Genomic DNA, 21,710 nt, shown 5'->3' on the forward strand with positions numbered 1-21,710 from the left:
CAGCGTGCGAAGGCTCGGTGACAACATTCCTCTCCCTCAATGTGAGCAAGACAAAGGAGCTGATCGTGGACTACAGGAAACAGCAGGCCGCCGAACAGGCCCCATTAACATCGGGGCGTGTAGTGGAGCGGACCAAGAGGTTTCAAGTTCCTTGGTGTCCACATCAACGAACTCTCCTCGTGGTCCAAACATACAAGACAGTCTAAGGAGACTGAAAATATTTGGCATGGGTTCCCAGATCATCAATAGGTTCTACAGCTGCACAATTGAATGCATCCTGACCAGTTGTATCACCCTGGTAGCACTGCTCGACATCTGACCGTAAGGCGTTACAGAGGGTATTGCGATCGGCCCAGTACGTCACTGCAGCTCCCTGCCATCCAGGACCTATACAATAGGCGGTGTCAGGGGAAAGCCCATAAAATTGTCAGAGACTCCAGTCACCCAACTTATAGATGGTTTTCTCTGCTACCGCACGGCAAGCGGTATCAGAGTGCCTAGGACCAAAAGGCTCTTAAACAGCTTCTACCCTTAGCATAAGACTACTGAACAATAAATAAAATCATCACCGGACAATTTACATTGACCCCCCCCCCCCCCCTTGTACACTAATGCTACTTGCTGTTTGTGAATTATGCATAGTCACTTCGCCCCACCTACATTACAGATGAAGTCTTCATGGTAAAGGGTTATTCGGGGCATGTGACAGTTTGATTTGAGCTCGTATAGCCTGATAGGTTAGGGTTAGGTTAGCTATAGGGGCCTGGGCTATGTGACAGTGATTTGAGCTCGTATAGCCTGATAGGTTAGGGTTGGGTTAGCTATAGGGGCCTGTGGCTATGTGACAGTGATTTGAGCTCGTATAGCCTGATAGGTTAGGGCTGGTTAGCTATAGGGCCTGGGCTATGTGACAGTGATTTGAGCTCGTATAGCCTGATGGGTTAGGTAGCTATAGGGGCCTGGGCTATGTGACAGTGATTTGATTGAGCTCTGTATAGCCTGATAGGTTAGGGTTAGGTTAGCTATAGGGGCCTGGGCTATGTGACAGTGATTTGAGCTTGTATAGCCTGATAGGTTAGGGTTAGGTTAGCTATAGGGGCTGGGCTATGTGACAGTGATTTGAGCTCGTATAGCGTAGGGGCTGGGCTATGTGACAGTGATTTGAGCTTGTATAAGCCTGATAGGTTAGGGTTAGGTTAGCTATAGGGGCCTGGGCTATTGTGACAGTGATTTGAGCTCATATAGCCTGATAGGTTAGGGTTAGTTAGCTATAGGGCCTGGGCTATGTGACAGTGATTTGAGCTCGTATAGCCTGATAGGTTAGGGTTAGGTTAGCTATAGGGGCCTGGGCTATGTGACAGTGATTTGAGCTCGTATAGCCTGATAGTTAGGGTTAGGGTAGCTTTAGGGGCCTGGGCTATGTGACAGTGATTTGAGCGTCGTTTAACCTGATAGGTTAGGGTTAGGTTAGCTTTAGGGGCCTGGGCTATGTGACAGTGATTTGAGCTCGTATAGCCTGATAGGTTAGGGTTAGGTTAGCTATAGGGGCCTGGGCTATGTGACAGTGATTTGAGCTCGTATAGCCTGTAGGTTAGGGTTAGGTTAGCTATAGGGGCCTGGGCTATGTGACAGTGATTGAGCTCGTATAGCCTGATAGGTTAGGTGGGTTAGCTTATAGGGGCCTGGGCTATGTGACAGTGATTTGAGCTCGCTATAGCGTAGGGGCCTGGGCTATGTGACAGTATTTGAGCTCGTAAGCCTGATAGGTTAGGGTTAGGTAAGCTATAGGGCCTGGGCTATGTGACAGTGATTTGAGCTCGTATAGCCTATGGGTTAGGTTAGCTTATAGGGCCTGGGCTATGTGACAGTGATTTGAGCTCTGTATAGCCTGATAGGTTAGGGTTAGGTTAGCTATAGGGCCTGGGCTATGTGACAGTGATTTGAGCTCGTATAGCGGTAGGCGGCCTGGGCTATGTTGACAGTGATTTGAGCTTGTATAGCCTGATAGGTTAGCGGTTAGGTTAGCTCATAGGGGCCTGGCTATGTGACAGTGATTTGAGCTCAGTATAGGCCTGTGGGTTAGGTTAGCTATAGGGGCCTGGGCTATGTGACAGTGATTTGAGCACGTATAGCCTGGTGGGTTTAGGTTAGCTATAGGGGCCTGGGCTATGTGACAGTGATTTGAGCTCGTATAGCCTGATAGGTTAGGTTAGTTAGCTATAGGCCTGGGCTATGTGACAGTGATTTGAGCGCGATAGCCTGATAGGTTAGGGTTAGGTTAGCTTTAGGGGCCTGGGCTATGTGACAGTGATTTGAGCTCGTATAGCCTGATAGGTTAGGGTTAGGTTAGCTATAGGGGCCTGGGCTATGTGACAGTGATTTGAGCTCTGTATAGCCTGATAGGTTAGGGTTAGGTTAGCTATAGGGGCCTGGGCTATGTACAGTGATTTGAGCTCGTATAGCGTAGGGGCCTGGGCTATGTGACAGTGATTTGAGCTTGTATAGCCTGATAGGTTGGTTAGTTAGCTATAGGGGCCTGGCTATGGGGTGACAGTGATTTGAGCTCGTATACCTGGTGGGTTAGGTTAGCTATAGGGGCCTGGGCTATGTGACAGTGATTTGAGCTCGTATAGAGCCTGGTGGGTTAGGTTTGCTATAGGGGCCTGGGCTATGTGACAGTGATTTGAGCTCGTATAGCCTGATAGGTTAGGGTTAGGTTAGCTATAGGGGCCTGGGCTATGTGACAGTGATTTTGAGCTCGTATAGCCTATAGGTTAGGGTAGGTTAGCTATAGGCCTGGGCTATGTGACAGTGATTTGAGCTCGTATAGCCTGATGGGTTAGGGTTAGGTAGCTATAGGGGCCTGGGCTATGTGACAGTGATTTGAGCTCGTATAGCCTGATAGGTTAGGGTTGGGTTAGCTATAGGGCCTGGGCTATGTGACAGTGATTTGAGCTCGTATAGCCTGATAGGTTAGGGTTAGGTTAGCTATAGGGGCCTGGGCTATGTGACAGTGATTTGAGCTCGTCATAGCGTAGGGGCCTGGGCTATGTGACAGTGATTTGAGCTCGTATAGCCTGATAGGTTAGAGGTTAGGTTAGCTATATGGGGCCTGGCTATGTGACAGTGATTTGAGCTCGTATAGCCTGATGGGTTTAGGCTAGCTATAGGCCGGGCTATGTGACAGTGATTTGAGCTTGTATAGCCTGATAGGTTAGGTTAGGTTAGCTATAGGGGCCTGGGCTATGTGACAGTGATTTGAGCTCGTTTATAGCATAGGGGCCTGGGCTATGTGACAGTGATTTGAGCTTGTATAGCCTGATAGGTTAGGGTTAGGTTAGCTATAGGGGCCTGGGCTAGTGACAGTGATTTGAGCTCGTATAGCCTGGTGGGTTAGGTGAGCTATAGGGGCTGGGCTATGTGACAGTGATTTGAGCTAGTATAGCCTGGTGGGTTAGGTTAGCTATAGGGGCCTGGGCTATGTGACAGTGATTTGAGCTCGTATAGCCTGATAGGTTAGGGTTAGGTTAGCTATAGGGGCCTGGGCTATGTGACAGTATTGAGCTCGCTATAGCCTGATAGGTTAGGGTTAGGTTAGCTTTAGGGCCTGGCTATGTGACAGTGATTTGAGCTCGTATAGCCTGATAGGTTAGGGTTAGGTTAGCCATAGGGCCTGGGCATGTGACAGTGATTGAGCTTGTATAGCCTGATAGGTTAGGGTTAGGTTAGCTATAGGGGCCTGGCTATGTGACAGTGATTTGAGCTCGTATAGCGTAGGGGCCTGGGCTATGTGACAGTGATTTGAGCTTGTATAGCCTGATAGGTTAGGGTTAGGTTAGCTATAGGGGCCTGGGCTATGTGACAGTGATTTGAGCTCGTTTAGCCTGGTGGGTTAGGTTAGCTATAGGGGCCTGGGCTATGTGACAGTGATTTGAGCTCGTTAGCCTGGTGGGGTTAGGTTAGCTATAGGGGCTGGGCTATGTGACAGTGATTTGAGCTCGTATAGCCTGATAGGTTAGGTTAGGTTAGCTATAGGGGCCTGTGGCTATGTGACAGTGATTTGAGCTCGTATAGCCTGATAGGTTAGGGTTAGGTTAGCTTTAGGGGCCTGGGCTATGTGACAGTGATTTGAGCTGCTATAGCCTGTTAGGTTAGCTAGGGCACTATGGTGTTGAACGCTGAGCAGTAGGCAATGAACAGCATTCTCACATAAGTGTTCCTTTTGTTCAGGTGAGAAAGGGCAGTATGGAGTGCAATAGAGATGTGTCATCTGTCGATCTGTTGGGGCGGTATGCGAATTGGAGTGGATTTAGGGTGTCCGGGAGGATGCTGTTGATGTGAGCCATGACCAGCCTTTCAAAGTACTTCATGGCTACCGATGTGAGTGCCACGGGGCGGTAATCAATTAGGCAGGTTACCTTTGCTTCCTTGGACACAGGGACGATGGTGGTCTGCTTGAAACATGTAGGTATTACAGACTCGGTCAGGGAGAGGTTGAAAATGTCAGTGAAGACACTTGACAGTTGGTCCTCGCATGCTTTGAGTACACGTCCTGGTAATCCGTCTGGCCTAGCGGCTTTGTGAATGTTGACCTGTTTAAAGGTTTTGTTCACATCGGTTACTGAGAGCGTTATCACAGCATCCAGAACAGCTGGTGCTCTCGTGCATGCTTCTGTGTTGCTTGCCTCGAAGCGAGCATAAAAAGGTCTTTAGCTCGTCTGGTAGGCTCGCGTCACTGGGCAACACGCGTCCGGGTTTCCCTTTGTAGTCCGTAATAGTTTTCAAGCCCTGCCACATCCAACGAGCGTCAGAGCCGGTGTAGTAGGATTCAATCTTAATCCTGTATTGACGCTTTGCTTGTTTGATGGTTCGTCTGAGGGCATAGCGGGATTTCTTATAAGAGTCCGGATTAGTCTCCCGATAGAATTATGGTCAGATTTGCAAAATGGAGGGCAGGGGGGAGCTTTGTATGCATCTCTGTGTGTGGAGTAAAGGTGGTTTAGGATTTTWTTTTCTCTGGTTGCACATGTGACAAGCTGGTAAAAAATTAAGTTTGTCTGTATTAAAGTCCCAGGCCACTAGGAGCGCCGCTTCTAGGTGAGCATTTTCTTCTTTGCTTATGGCCTAATAGAGTTGGTTGAGAGCGGTCTTAGTGCCAGCTTCGTTCTGTGGTGGTAAATAGACGGCTAGGAATAATATAGATGAGAGCACTTGGTAGATAGAGTACCTTATGATAAGCTGTAGACCACACTATCTCAATATGTCAAGACTTCTTTAATATTAGACATCGTGCACCAGCTGTTATTGACAAATAGACACACACCCCCACCCCTCGTCTTACCAGAGGTAGCGTCTCTGTTCTGCCGGTGCATGGAAAATACAGCTAGCTCTATATCGTCCGTATCGTTGTTCGGCCACATCTCGGTAAAACATAAGATGTTAGGACGTTACAATTTTTGATGTCCCGTTGGTAGGATAATCTTAAATCTTAGGGCATCAATTTTATTTTCCAATGATTGCACGTTAGCAAGAAGAACGGATGGCAGTGGGAGTTTATTAGCTCGTCTACGGATTCTCAGAAGGCTGCCCGATCTGTGGCCCCCTTTTCTGCGTATTTTCTTCACACAAAAGGTGTGGATCTGGGCCTGTTCCAGTGAAAGCAGGATATCCTTCTCGTCGGACTCGTTAAAGGAAAACGTTTCATCCAGTCCACGGTGGAAACACATGCATTGAACGGTATTTTTTGCAAAACAGTGATTGCGTTAGTCTAAATCATGACTATCCAATCTACTCATCACATTATGAATAATAGGCTATCTCACATAGGTCTGCAAACGCAATGATGCATGGACTGCTTTATTATAAAAGTGCATTTTTATGGTGAAAATGTGCTTCCCCAAACTTGAAAACGCACACACAGCCTATGCATAGGTTAGTGATTTTGTCATTTGTTACTTTTCTTGCTGGCCGAGGAAAATGAAATGTGGGGGACCCCCACTGTAGGGGACACAGAACACAACACCAGCTTGGCTGTTTAGCTGACATTTTTTAACATGTTTGACTGGGACACAGTGACACCCCACCCAAAATAGGCAGGGTTTGAGGACAAGGAAATGGATGTGAATACCAGGGAGGACCCACAGTGTCTAGTTGATTGTATTTAACTAGTCCGTAGCCTATTGAATGTCTGCTAGATTGGTAGCGAAAACACTTTGCCAAGTTACGTGACACCATAGGCCCTTTTTGAACTGGGCAAATGTTTTTGATCCCATTGTCGACCCTAGCCCAATTAAGGAGTAACGGTAGGCTCCTTTGGCAGCCAAAAATGCCATCTAAACACGAATGAATTCTCAATTGCGGTAAGGTTCATGAAGCCCTCTACTTTCATATTGTATCAAAAATAATTTCACAAACGCAAAATCCATTTAGTGTACACGGTTTTAACATTTGCAGCAAACGGTATTTCAGTGACAACGCATTTGTGTTCATCCATCTTCCGCTTACACACGTGTTCGGAGATGCAGATAGCTAATGTTAATTACCACAGTCAACTGTCTTCCGTCTGTTTTCCGTGAACAAGCGCTGTAAACATGGAAATATGGCCGTGTGGGAACCCCAACCCCATAAAAAGCTGCAATAACTGAACCTTGTTTTTATTAGTTCTCGCCAATATCAACGACATGTTCCTTGTGTTTCCAAAACCGTAACGCAAGCGATGCGTTTAGATTTAGAGCAAGCGATGCGTTTAGATTTAGAGCAAGCGATGCGTTTAGATTTAGAGCAAGCGATGCGTTTAGATTTAGAGCAAGCGATGCGTTTAGATTTAGAGCAAGCGTTGGGGCACTCAAAACTCAACGGCCGGAAAATACCATCTTCATTAAACACTAAAGATAGTTACAGTTGCGCCCATTGTTGACCTACTTTCACTTTCAGTTAGGACATTGTCTGTAGCTACTGCTAAGTATTGAGCCATTTTTGCAAGGTTAATTTGTGTGGGAGTTTGAACAATTATAGTACCAGCACATAGCATGTCTGCTAAACCGACATATCCGCCGTGATTTGATATGCAATGTTTACTTGGCTGTTGTTGACTGTGATCTGGCTATCTGGCTGTTGTTGACTGTGATCTGGCTATCTGACTGTTGTTGACTCCATGGCGTTCCTCACAGTTTGTTACCATCTAGCACTATTGGAAAGGCACAATACATATGATACGAATGTTTTATCAAGCTGGTTTATACGCCAACTAGCTAAAGAAAGACTCCGTAGTAGGCTACTAGCACACGTTCATTAGCTAGCTAACGTTAGCAACCTCAATTTAACACGTTAGTTAACCCAGCTAACCTTGCGATGTTGAACTAAACACCACAACATCGGTTGTTTATTGATTCCCAGTTGTTGACAAGATGCCACGGTTAATAAAAACCTAATAATAAACAATATAGTTTCGATTAAGCAACCTACGCAGGCTTTACCTACCTGTGATTTGCGCACCGTAGCTGAGCGCTGTATGAATGCAATGGCCGTGTGCGAGGATCAAAACTGCAATGTATCATGGGTAATTTGTCTGACTGATCTACAAATAATGAGTTGTTATCTGATGCAAGGTGATTTGTAGATCAGTCAATCGACCGTCGCCTGTGTCATGTTAAAAGGTCCGTGCTAAAATCTTCCCAGCGTGAAAATAGTTCCGAAGCGTTCTGATTTAGACGGCATGTTGTAACTTTTTACATGACACCCTGCAGTCTTTTCGATGCCTTCTAACACTGTATGGTGAATGCAGCTAAAATAAGATGAATTTCCCGCTCGAGTTCGTTAGGGATGAGCCTTCGAGAATTGGCTGTGAGCCGGTTAATTTGGTTAGTTCACATTAAAGAGCCGGCTCATTTTGCTCCCAATCGGCTTAGTTCAAAATGCTTCCAAATCGACCTAGAACCATGAACAAAATTGCAAATCTCCAATGTTAAACACAGAAGGTGGGCTACCATGATGTCAGATCGTGAAAAAATACAAATACATTTTTTCCTGGCCAAATTAATATAAAATAATAATACAAAAACGCACACACAAGAAAAAATCAGCGTGGACGAGATTGAGGTGCTCTCCCCACCATTTATTATTTCTTTAGATAATTGTGTAACTTATCTGCAGAAAAACGTTGTTCTGAACTCAGAAAGCAGTACTAGCAGTATGCAAATCAGGGAGCCAAATGAACGGCTATTTGACCGATGCAATTCGGTTCCCGACTTTAACCCAAAATATCATTTAAAAAAGAGCCGTTCGTTCGCGAACGACCCATCAATAGATCCCGTAGGAACACAACTCTTCACAGTAGAAAATAACAAATCAATCAAAGCAGCTCCCAGCCTTTGGGCTAAAAGTCTCAGAGGAAGCACTGTAAAACTACTGAAGTACAGTATAAAAAGAACTGAATAATGCGTCCAAGATGTCCGACCAWTGTTTAAGGTGATCTACTGACGCTCGCATACACCATTCATGGACTGTCTACATCCAGGTTGCAGCCGGTGTATACATGCCAACATCACATGTGTACTCAGGGAGCAGCGACGACGTGATCCAAAAACGTGGCAAACATTGGTTGAATATAAAATGTTAATATCCTCCTAACTGTGAGTCATTAAATAAATGAAAATCCTCTGCCTCAGCAACAATTATTTGAATCATTTAATTGATGTTTTGAGCACAAAATTATGACTAAAGTGTCTTATTAGGAATTTTCTAAATCTGACTTCTCTATGTAAATTGTCTTTCTGGRCCGGGCGACAGTTAAACGGCAGTACCAAAGCAAAACTGTAGGATCAGTCGAAACTGTGCTTGCTTCTAGACTGAAACCCTGGCGCCTTGGTGTAAACGCATTTATATACACACTAGATGACTGTAGGGGGCGCTGAGTTGAAGCTGTAGCGCCTCCATCTTGGCACTCCCTCACCGTTGTAAATAATATTTTGGAAGCTATAGAAATGCATTTATTAATGTCTACATTTGTTTTATACCATGTTTATTATATTAGACACCTTCATGCATACTTTTACATATGTGAGCTAAACATAAAAAATAAAATACATCAAACATTTTCCTTCAATTTTTAGAGATTAGTAATGTTACTGGCGCCACTACAGCAACAACAAAAAACGTAAATACATGTCATTTTGTCATTGAAACATTTAATTGAAATACTGTAGAATTCCATTCATTCCTATGGGGAGTGCCAATATGGCCGACATGTGGGTTCAAAGCACTCAATGGCCAATACATAGCATCTGCAATCCAGGGTTTATATACTGTATCATTTGTGTAAACACTGAAGCATTTAGTTTATAAAGAAGATACGGGTGGTAGCAGCAGCCAGGGTATGGGTGAGTGGGTGTGTCGAACAGAAAATAGTGAGCGTGTGAAAAGTTGTGGAACGTGCTCTAGCAGTCAAACAAGGAAATGGTTCCAATCGTTTTCCCACCATTCATTTTTTCCATAGGGGATTTTAGAAACATTAAATAAAAGCTGTGTTGTGTACACTTACTCTAGCATGACTTCAATATATTCACCTGTATCCCCCCCCCCCCCCTAATTAGCTACTACTAATGTGGCTATCAAAGAACTACAAATGCCATGATGATCTGGATGAGACTGCCAAATCAAGGCAAAAGTAATCTCTGGATTAACTATCTAATGTTAATTTATTTATTACTAAATTTAGCTGACTAAATGTCTTTGAATTGACAATTATATGAACTGTATTGTGCATGCTTTAAATTGACACAATACCTGTTAGCAAAGGTGTCAGCAAGAGATAACATGCAGGAGTTGGCAGGGATTTGGAGTCTTGCATAATGCCTACTTTGATGCTAATTAGTATTTTCGAATCAGAGTAGAGCCTACACAAAACACAGCCCTTGTTTTAAGTGTTTCTAAAATTCCCTATGGGAAAAACGATTGGAACAATTTCCCTGTTTGACCGCTAAGTTTTATGGGTATCATGACACCTTCTGTCACGATCGTGTGGAGGAGAGACGGACCAAAACGCAGCATGTGGAAAATAAGCCATCTTCTTTTATTATAACGACGAAGATGAACATGAAACGAAACACTTATACAAACTATACAAAAACAACAAACGTGAAGCTACAAACGCAAGTGCACACACAAACTACTTACGTTCAACATAGACAATTCCCCACAAACAGCTAAAGCCTATGGTTGCCTTAAATATGGCTCCCAATCAGAGACAACAATAACCAGCTGTCTCTAATTGAGACCCAATTCAGGCAACCATAGACTTTCCTAGATACCTACACTCAACCATAGACACAGCTAGACTACTATACTAAACATAAACCCAACTACTCTAATAAACCCCCTAAACCTTACAACCACCCTAGACACTACAAAAACACATACATTCCCCATGTCACACCCTGACCTAACTAAAATAATTAAGAAAACAAAGAATACTAAGGCCAGGGCGTGACACCTTCACTGGGGCTCTATAGGTAGGATGGTTTGGATTTTTTTTTACCACGCGACTACCACAGAGTTTCTAAACCCAGAGGCGAAAAGTCATGAAACGCTTGCGAAACAGACCAAGCAGACCAGGCTGAGGTTTGGGAAGTCAATAGCCGTGTTTGAGAGCATGAAATACATGATGCATTATGGGCAAATGACTGAAGGATCGATCTACAAATAATAATGAATATTTATTTATGATCCAAAGTTATTTGTAGATCGTCAGTCGCCAGCAATGTCGGCTGTAATGTCGAGCAAGCCCATTGAGAGAAGTAAAAAAATATTTTTCTCAAAATGTAAATGCATAACCTAGATTTGAGCCAATTGGCGTGTTTGAGAGCATCAAAACCGTGATGTATCATAGGTAAATTGTGACTGACTGATCTACAAATAATATTGAGTAGTTATTTAGGATGCAAGGTCATTTGAATATCAGTCAGTCTCAACTCACCTTTAAAGTCAGGTGCTTTTACCTTACTACTCAAACGCGCCAAATGTCTTAAGTAGTCGAACATTACTTTTTGTTGTTGTTGTTAAAAACAACTTTATACTGTATATCCTCTGTGCCTCTGATTTGACGACATTCGCAATTCGGTGCGAGATGACTGTGCATGAGCTTAGCTAGCCGTTGCCACATTCAAAACAACTGGGAACTCTGAAATCTTCAACTTCCAACTTTTGGACAATTGGGAACTTGGGGGGGAAAACTAGCTCAGACTGGGAAAAATCGTTTTGAACAGTCATCCAACTCAACTCGTTTTTTCCCCCCAGTTTTCTTGAAAGCACCAATAGGCAAAGTTGGATAGCTAAGCTCATGTGCAGAAACACGTCATCGGGTCTAACGGTCGTCTCACACCAAAAGCACTCGTTCCATATCAAGTCGTTTTTGACAACTTAAAACGTGTCAGTTTATCACTTTCACGACGTTAGAGTAATACCATGTTTAACTTCTTAAGACATTGGGCTCGTTTGAGTAGTAAGGTAAAAGCAACCGACTGTTGACGAAAATCCAGGAGAGATGTTGGGGAAGAGCATCTATGACTAGCTCCTTGGTATACAGAACCAGAGCCCTGAAGCAAACTTCCAGAAAATTGGAACGGAAATGGCGCCACACCAAACTGGAAGTCTTCCGACTAGCTTGGAAAGGCAGTACCGTGCAGTATCGAAGAGCCCTCACTGCTGCTCGATCATCCTATTTTTCCAACTTAGTTGAGGAGAATAAAGAACAATACAACATTTATTTTTGATACTGTCGCAAAGCTAACTAAAAAGCAGCATTCCCCAAGAGGGGATGGCTTTCACTTCAGCAGTGATAAATTCATGAAATTCTGTGACGAAAAGATCATGATCATTAGAAAGGAAATTACGGACTCCTCTTTAAATCTGCATATTTCTCCAAAGCTTAGCACAACACTGCCAGGACCTAGGATCAAGGGAGACACTCAAGTTTTTTAATACTATATCTCTTGACACATTGATGAAAACAGTCATGGCCTCTAAACCTTCAAGCTGCATACTGGACCCTATTCCAATTAAACTACTGAAAGAGCTGCTTCCTGTGCTTGGCCCTCCTATGTTGAACAAAATAAACGGCTCCCTATCCACTGGATGTGTACCAAACTCACTAAAAGTGGCAGTAATAAAGCCTCTCTTGAAAAAGCTATCGGCCTATATCAAATCTCCCATTCCTCTCAAAAATCTTTGAAAAAGCTGTTGCACAGCAACTCACTGCCTTCCTGAAAACAATGCATACAAAACGCTTCAGTCTGGTTTTAGACCCAATCATAGCACTGAGACTGTACCCGTGAAGGTGGTAAATTACCTGTTAATGGCATCAGACCTAGGCCCTGCATCTGTCCTGCTAGAACTTAGTGCTGCTTTTGATACCATCGATCACCACACTCTTTTGGAGAGATTGGAAGCCCAAATTGGTCGACACGTACAAGTTCTGGCCTGGTATAGATCTTACCTGTCGGAAAGATATCAGTTTGTCTCTGTGGATGGTTTGTCCTCTGACAAATCAACTTTAAATTTCGGTGTTCCTCAAGGTTCCGTTTTGGGACCATTATTGTTTTCACTATATATTTTACCTCTTGGGGATGTCATTCGGAAACATAATGTTAACTTTCACTGCTATGCGGACGATACACAGCTGTACATTTTGATGAAACATAGTGAAGCCCCAAAATTGCCCTCCCTGGAAGCCTGTGTTTCAGACATAAGGAAGTGGATAGCGGCAAATGTTATACTTTTAAACAGACAAAACAGAGATGCTAGTTCTAGGTCCCAAAAAACAAAGAGATCTTCTGTTGGATCTGACAATTAATCTTGATGGTTGTACAGTCGTCTCAAATAAAACTGTGAAGGACCTCGGCGTTACTCTGGACCCTGATCTCTCTTTTGACGAACATATCAAGAATATTTAATTAAAGGACAGCTTTTTTTACATCTTCGTAACATTGCAAAAATCTGAAACTTTCTGTCCAAAAATGATGCAGAAAAATGTATCCATGCTTTTGTTACTTCTAGGTTAGACTACTGCAATGCACTACTTTCCGGCTACCCGGATAAAGCACTAAATAAAATACAGTTAGTGCTAAACATGGCTGCTAGAATCTTGACTAGAACCAAAAAATGTGATCATATTACTCCAGTGCTAGCCTTTCTACACTGGCTTCCTGTTAAGGCTAGGGCTGATTTCAAGGTTTTACTGCTAACTTACAAAGCATTACATGGGCTTGCGTCTACCTATCTTTCCGATTTGGTACTGCCGTACATACCTACATGTACGCTACGGTCACAAGACGCAGGCCTCCTTACTGTCCCTAGAATTTCGATGCAAACAGCTGGAGGCAGGGCTTTCTCTTATAATGCAATTTTTTTTATGTCTGTTTATCCTTGTGAGAGACGCAGATTCGGTCACGACCTATAAGTCTTTATTGAACACTCATCTCTTCAGTAGGTCCTATGATTGAGTGTAGTCTGGCCCAGGAGTGTGAAGGTGAACAGAAAGGCTCTGGAGCAACTAACCACCCTTGCTGTCTCTGCCTGGCCGGTTCCCCTCTCTCCACTGGGATTCTCTGCCTCTAACCCTATTACAGGGGCTGAGTCACTGGCTTACTGGTGCTCTTTCATGCCGTCCCTAGGAGGGGTGCGTCATTTGAGTGGGTTGAGTCACTGACGTGATCTTCCTGTCTGGGTTGGCGCCCCCCCTTGGTTTGTGCCGTGGCGGAGATCTTTGTGGGCTATACTCGGCCTTGTCTCAGGATGGTAAGTTGGTGGTTGAAGTTTCCCTCTAGTGCTGTGGGGGCTGAGCTTTGGCAAAGTGGGTGGGGTTATATCCTTCCTGTTTGGCCCTGTCCGGGGGTATCATCGGATGGGGCCACAGTGGTCTCCTGACCCCTCCTGTCTCAGTCTCCAGTATTTATGCTGCAGTAGTTAATGTGTCGGGGGGCTAGGGTCAGTTTGTTATATCTGGAGGACTTCTCCTGTCTTATTCCGGTGTCCTGTCACAAAGCCAACTGACATTTACTCCTGAGTGCTGACTTGTGCACCCTCGATAACTAATGTGATTATTATTATTTGACCCTGCTTGTCATCTATGAACGTTTGAACATCTTGGCCAGTACTGTTATAATCTACATCCGGCCCAGCCAGAAGAGAACTGGGCACCCCTCAGAGCTTGGTTCCTTTCTAGGTTTCTTCCTAGATTCCGCCTTTCTAGAGTTTTTCAATAACATGCAAATGAACTTAAAAATCATAACAATGTGATTTTCTGGATTTGTTTAGATTCTGTCTCTCACAGTTGAAGTGTACCTATGACAAAAATTACAGACCTCTACATGCTTTGTAAGTAGGAAAACCTGCAAAATCGGCAGTGTATCAAATACTTGTTCTCCCCACTTACATGTTTCAAGCAGACCACCATCATCCCTGTGTCCAAGAGTGAAGGTAACCTGCCTAAATGATTACCGCCTTGTGGCACTCACGTCGTTAGCCATGAAGTGCTTTGAAAGTCTGGTTACGGCTCACATCAACAGCATCCTCCCGGACACCCTAAACCCACTCCAATTCGCATACCACCCCAACAGATCCACAGATGACGCAATCTCAATCGCACTCCACACTGCCCTTTCTCACCTGGACAAAAGGAACACATATATGAGAATGCTGTTCATTGACTACAGCTCAGCGTTCAACACCATAGTGCCAACGAAGCTCATCACTAAGCTAAGGACTATGGGACTAAACACCTCCCTCTCCAACTGGATCCTGGACTTCTAGGTGGTAAGAGTAGGCAACAACACGTCTGACACGCTGATCCTTAACACTGGCCCCACACGAGTGTGTACTTAGTCTCCTCCTGTATTCCCTGTTCACCCACGACTGTGTGGCCAAACACGACTCCAACACCATCATCAAGTTTGCTGATGACACAACAGTGGCATGATCACCGACAACGATGAGATGGCCTACAGGGAGGAGGTCACTGAACTGGCGGTGTCGGTCTGACCATGACAACAACCTCTCCCTCAATGTGAGCAAGACAAAGGAGCTGATCGTGGACTACAGGAAAAGGCGGGCCGAACAGGCCCCCATTAACATCAACGGGCTGTATTGGAGCAGGTAGAGAGTTTCAAGTTCCTTGGTGTCCACATCAACGAACTCTCGTGGTCCAAACATTACAAGACAGTCTTGAAGAGGGCACAACAAAACCCTTTCCCCCCCTAAGGAGACTGAAAATATTTGGCATGGGTCCCCAGATCCTCAGAAGGTTCTACATCTGCACCACCGAGAGCATCCTGACCGGTTGCATCACCACCTGGTATGGCAACTGCTCGGCATCTGACCGTAAGGCGCTACAGAGGGTATTGCGAACGGCCCAGTACTGGGGCCATCCAGGACCTACAGTTGAAGTCGGAAGTTTATATACACTTAGGTTGGAGTTATTAAAACTCGTTTTTCAACCACTCCACAAATTTCATTTTAACAAACTATAGTTTAGGCAAGTCGGTTAGGACATCTACTTTGTGCATGACACAAGTAATTTTTCCAACAATTGTTTACAGACAGATTATTTCACTTATAATTCACTGTATCACAATTTCAGCAGGTCAGAAGTTTACATACAATCAGCTTGGAAAATTCCAGAAAATTATGTCATTGCATTAGAAGCTTCTGATAGGCTAATTGACATCATTTGAGTCAATAGGAAGTGTACCTGTGGATGTATTTCAAGGCCAACCTTCAAACTCAGTGCCTCTTTGCTTGACATCATGGGAAATCAAAAGAAATCAGCTAAGACCTCAGAAAAACAATTGTAGACCTCCACAAATCTGGTTCATCCTTGCTGTACGTTATGTCCCCTCTGAGGTTGCCCTTATCTTGACCTAGTATATGACCTAAGAGGCTCATTGTCTTCAGTGAGTTTGTCCAGGTTTGGGTGTATTTGAGATGGGACTATCTATAATTGACAATTGATATATGCCATTGGATGAGGAAATGTTTTGGTACTCTGTGAAGAACCTTGTTTAGGAGACCAAACTGAACGATAATTTATAGCGAATGCTGTCTAGCTATGGGATACTCCTCTCTCAAGTAAAAGTATTTCTTTGTGAAGCAGTTCCTATTATCTGTGGTTTGTCATGTCGACTAGGGAGTGGATCTTTGAAATAAAAGATCTCAGTTGCCATTATGTTGGTAGGAAGGATGATGATGACAGAGACTGTCCCCCTCCCTACTGTACTCTCTACCCAGTGTTGCCGGACCTCCCTCCTCCTCAGCCGCCTCCTGCTGATCCGCTGGATGCAAGACCACTACAACCTGCAGCCCCACCCCGTCTCTCCCAACACCACGGTGATTCATCGTCTGGCACGGAGCCTGGCTGAAGTCCTGAAAGGGTCTGGAGTGACCCCGGCCAGTCCCACTGGAGGCTCCGTGGGGGGAGCACGCCAGAAGGGAAAAAAAGATCAACAATCCTTTTCTCAAGGCTCCTCCACTCAGCTCCAGTGAGGAAAGTGAGGACGGAGGGGCACCCCAGCTGACTCCCCCGCTGAAGGACCCTCTACGGGCCAGGACGGAGGGGCACCACAGCTGACTCCCCCGCTGAAGGACCGTCTACGGGCCAGGACGGAGGGGCACCACAGCTGACTCCCCCGNACAGCTGACTCCCCCGCTGAAGGACCGTCTACGGGCCAGGACGGAGGGGCACCACAGCTGACTCCCCCGCTGAAGGACCGTCTACGGGCCAGGACAGAGAGGCGTGTCTCTACCCCCTCCACACACAACCCAGCATCAGACATGTATCGACAATACCCTCTGATGGCCTGTCCCAACCCTCAGCCTCGACCTGATGATGCTAATGCTGCTGCCGCCGCAGCATGGAACCCCATTGTGTATGTCCAGAGGACGTGGAGACATGATGAAATCAAAGACATTGTAAAAGACCTACCAGACCCAAGTAAGGACGCTGTGAAATATTCAGCAGAAATTAGGGTATTGGTGGGTCAGTACAAACCATCTGCTGCTGAGATATCCCATATCTGTAAAAAGAAACTGGGACTCAGGTGGGCGGATGTACAGGGACAGTTGGATTGCAACTACCTGTGGACTGTGAATGGAGCATATCAGGACCAGATAACGGCGCTGCTGGCCAGGATTGTGGAGATGTATCCAACTAAGACCGACTGGACTGCCATCAGAGAATGCACTATGAAGAAAGATGAGGGCCTGGAGGCTTTCAGAAAGAGACTTGAGACCTGTTTCGGGCTACACAGTGGTATCAGACCAAACGAACATGCATATGGGGATCTGCTGAAAGACGCCCTGGTGAGGGGTCTGACACCGGGCCTGGAGAAAGCTGTGAGGACTACCTGCATCAGTTGGGAGACTGAGGCATTAGCAACGGTGGTACAGCACTGACACCGGGCCTGGAGAAAGCTGTGAGGACTACCTGCATCAGTTGGGAGACTGAGCCATTAGCAACGGTGGTACAGCACTGCAAGCATGCTGAGAGACAACAAAGTACTCAGAAGGAAGAAAAAATAAAGGAAGAAAAAGTGAAGACACAGAAACTACAGGCTGCCCAGATGACGTTTTACCAGGGAGCAGCCCCAGCAGGGACAGGACAAGGGGGTGGAGTGCGCAAGTGTTACAACTGTGGGAAGCCGGATCATTTTGCTGCTGACTGCTCCGAGCCAACGAATCCACAGAGGAACAAAGGCAGGGGCGGACCGAGAAGAGGGGCCCAAAGGGAGGGAGCAAGAAGAGGAGGAAAAGGAGCACCTGCATGGACAGCCCCATTCCAACAACAGCCGTGGCAGCCACCTCCCAACCAATGGCAGGTCGGGACACCTCACGGGGTCCAGCAACAGTGGGGCCCACAAGGAGTCCCTCCAGGCAGAGGACAACCTGGAGCCTGGCAGACGGGGCCGGCGGCACAGACGACCCTGTACAATCCAGGACAGGGACAGGAGGAGGAGTATTGATGTGATGAGGAGACAGGGACAGGAGGAGGTGTATTGACATGATGAGAAGACAGGGACAGGAGGAGGAGTATTGACATGAGGAGGAGACAGGGAAGGAACGTGAGGGAGACAGGAAGGAGACAGGGAGAGGGGTGTGTTGACAGATAGAGGAGACAGGGACAGAAGGAGAGGAGACAGGGACACGGAGGAGGGGTATTGACAGGATGAGGAACGGACGAGGGAGGCAGGAGAGGTGTATTGCACAGGATGAGGAGACAGGGACAGGAGGAGTGTATCTGACAGGATGAGGAGACAGGGACAGAGGAGGATATTGACGTGATGAGCGACGGGACAGGAGGAGTGAGTTGAGGTGATGAGGAGACAGGGACAGGAAGGAGGTGTATTGACAGGATGAGGAGACAGGGAAGGATGAAGGAGAAGCAGGACAGGAGGAGGTGTATTGACAGGATGAGGAGACAGGGACGGAGGAGGTGTATTGACATGATGAGGAGACAGGGACAGTGAGAGACAGGGTGAAGGAGGAGACAGGGACAGGAGGAGGTGTATTGACATGATGAGGAGAACAGGGACAGGGAGGAGGTGTATTGACAGGATGAGGAGAACAGGGGAGAGAAGAGTGTATTGACAGATGAGGAGACAAGGGACAGGATGAGGAAGACAGGGACAGAGAGGAGACGGGACAGGGAAGGAGAAGGGGACGAGAGAACATGGGAAGAGGAGGGACATGAAGAGGTTATTGACAGGATGAGGAGACACGGAAGGAGGAGGTGTATTGACAGGATGAGGAGACAGGGACAGGAGGAGGAGTAATTGATGTGATGAGGAGACAGGACAGAGGGAGTGTATTGAGGGATGAGATGACAGGGACAGGAGGAGGTGTTTGACGATGAGGAGAAAGTTAAAAATCCTCAGAGCAACAAGAGCATTTGTTTTTAAAGTGTCACACCCTTCCGAGAGTAGAGCCAACTGTGGAGGCTTGCGTCAATGGTGAGTCACTAATATTTCTTGTTGATACTGGGGCTGCTATGTCTGTGATTAACTGCAAGGCTATGACAAAACCTCCCAKGTCTRRTGAAATAGTCAAARCTGTAGGGGCTTCAGGCCTCCCACTCAGAGAGCAGGTAACTATGCCTCTGCCTGTCTCCTTTTGTGAGGAGAAGTGTCAACATCAATTTCTCTACTCTGACCACTGTCCTGTCAATCTGATGGGCAGGGACCTCCTGTGTAAACTTGGCATCAACATAACATGTGGCCGAACCGGTTTAACTATTATTCATGAGGAAGAGGAGGAAGGGGGGGAGCAATTGATGTTAATGTCTGAGTTTTGTGACTGGTATTATGCATGGGATGTTGATGATGAGGTGCCCAATATTACTCGTGTTTTCTCAATGGCCAGAACCCATCGGGACCACGAGGGCAGTTTCATGTCTGAAGCAGGCTTACATTGCACCTCCCGTCTTTCACCATTGACAAGAGATCTCCATTATGAGAGACAATGGCTGTGTGCTACATTACAGGATGAGTCAGTGCAGTGTGAGGGTTTATACTGTGGCAGTGATTTCTATGCTTTAGGGGTTAATCTAACCCCTGCACAGAAAGACCTCTACCTGTTTGAGGATAGCGCACCACATGTGTCCCTGGCAAAATCAGACAGAGTAGAATGGGCGGATAGTGGAATTTGGATGAAATGCTTGGTTAATGCTACAGACTGGGAGATGGGCCCTGATGGGTCAACTTATTCACCCAGCACACTGACAAGTTGTTACCCTGTTACCCTGGGAAACGCCAACTGAGAGGAGTGTGCATGGTGTTGATCAGGTTTCTTTTTCTACCAATATCATGTTGTTGAGTGAAGACTCACCCCTCCTGAGAGGGGTCCCTCAACGCCTATGGGCAAGGGACAAGTAGGATTTTGGGAGAATAAAGGGAGCTGAGCCAATGGTGGTCACTCCTAAAGATACCAGGCGCCCATCTAGCACAGTATCCACTCAGTAGGGAGGCAATAGCAGGTATTACTCCTGTTCATGCATCCCTGTTAGCCAATGGTGGTCACTCCTAAAGATACCAGGCGCCCATCTAGAGGACAGTATCCACTCAGTAGGGAGGCAATAGCAGGTATTACTCCTGTTCATGCATCCCTGTTAGCTAATGGTGCTTTAAATCCCTATCCAGAATCACCCTGTAACACCCCTATCTTGCCTGTTAGAAAACCTTCAGGTGATTGGAGATTGGTCCAGGACTTAAGGCCTGTGAACGATGCAGTTTTTGCCCATGCCCCGGTGGTTCCTAATGTTACTACACTGTTGGGGGCGGTACCACCCACAGCAGAGTGGTTCTCTGTGATTGATTTAACGAATGCATTTTTCAGTATTCCAGTGGCACCAGAATCTCAGTTCTGGTTTGCTTTCCCGTTTCTAGGAAAGCGATTTACGTGGACTGTGGCTCCAATGGGTTACGTGGAATCCCCCGCTATTTTTTYAGCAGCTTTAGCACAAAATCTGGAGGGTTTTATACCCCCTGAGGGCAGCACTCTGATTCAGTATGTGGATGATTTGCGATTGTTCTCCAGCTCAATGGAAACTGATACTCAGGCTCTGTTGATATTTCTCGCTGAGAATGGCCACAAAGTTTCAAAGAAGAGTTGGACAGTGAGGTATTTAGGTCATGACATCTCTCCCAATGGCAGGCAGCTGGGTAAAGAGTCGGTTACTAAACGACACATGACGTCATTGACTGGTATGGCAAGGTATTGTAGGGCGTGGTTACCTGACTATGCTGAGGTGGTGCAGTCACTTGCTGACCTTATTTATGGCCACAAAATGGCAACGAATGACAGAATGAAGTGAACACCAGAGGGACTGACTGCTCTGACCAGACTGGAACAACTCATGACTACTTCTCCCTGTTTGGGACTCCCTGACCATTCTAAACCTTTTAACCTCTTTGTTTGTGAGAAAAGTGGTTTTATGTCATCTGTTTTAACACAGGAACATAGAGGAAAGCAGCGCCCAGTTGGGTATTATTCCAAACAGCTGGACAGTGTGGCCAGAGGTCTGGTTTGTTGTTTGAGAGCTGTGGCTGCTGCTACTGAAGCTGTGTTGGCTTGTGCAGACATTGTTGCCATGTGTGAGCTCACTGTACACGTTCCTCATGCTGTACATGCTCTTATTTCACAGGCAAAGACGGCCCATCTAACACCAGCTACACACACACGCCTATATAACCACAGTCTATCCACACTATCATATATAAACTAGTCTATACACACAGTCATATATATTTATATTCTGTAAACTGATATGGCTCATTCTGATATTTCTTGGGATTTGTGTGTATTGTTAAGTATTACTGCACTGTTGGAGCTATAAAAAAAMCATTACGCTGCACCTGCAAAATATGTGTACGCGACATGGTTAGGACAATTCCGTCTGTATGAAAGGACCCAGAGGAGAGTCCTCATCCTGACCAACCATTGGTCAAGACACTGTGCGCTAACGCGTTTAGATCAAGAAAACAACTTGCAGGTACATCCTATTGTATAATGGGGTGGAATGTCATCCAGAATCTCACTCCGGTGTGTGAGACCCTCTCAACCAAGTGTAGCTTCTATTAAATATAGACTTTAGTGTCCATAGACCCAGAGTGTGCAGTTCCTTCCATCTAACAGTCCAGATCAGGCTCCCTAAAAACACAGGACACCAG

General features: G+C 45.8%; 1 protein-coding gene across 1 annotated transcript in view; it reads right to left on the bottom strand.

The window, feature by feature from the left end:
- The window catches only part of LOC112072589 (uncharacterized), a 63,100-nt gene extending 55,548 nt beyond the window's left edge, over positions 1-7,552 (bottom strand). The window contains exon 1 of the mRNA XM_024139980.1: positions 7,480-7,552. The gene's annotated coding sequence lies outside the window, so the exon portion shown is untranslated. The remainder of the gene's footprint in view (positions 1-7,479) is intronic.
- Between the last annotated feature and the right edge of the window lie 14,158 nt (positions 7,553-21,710).

The sequence above is a fragment of the Salvelinus sp. IW2-2015 genome, unplaced genomic scaffold (assembly GCF_002910315.2).
Source record: "Salvelinus sp. IW2-2015 unplaced genomic scaffold, ASM291031v2 Un_scaffold1972, whole genome shotgun sequence".
Taxonomy (NCBI): Eukaryota; Metazoa; Chordata; class Actinopteri; order Salmoniformes; family Salmonidae; genus Salvelinus; species Salvelinus sp. IW2-2015.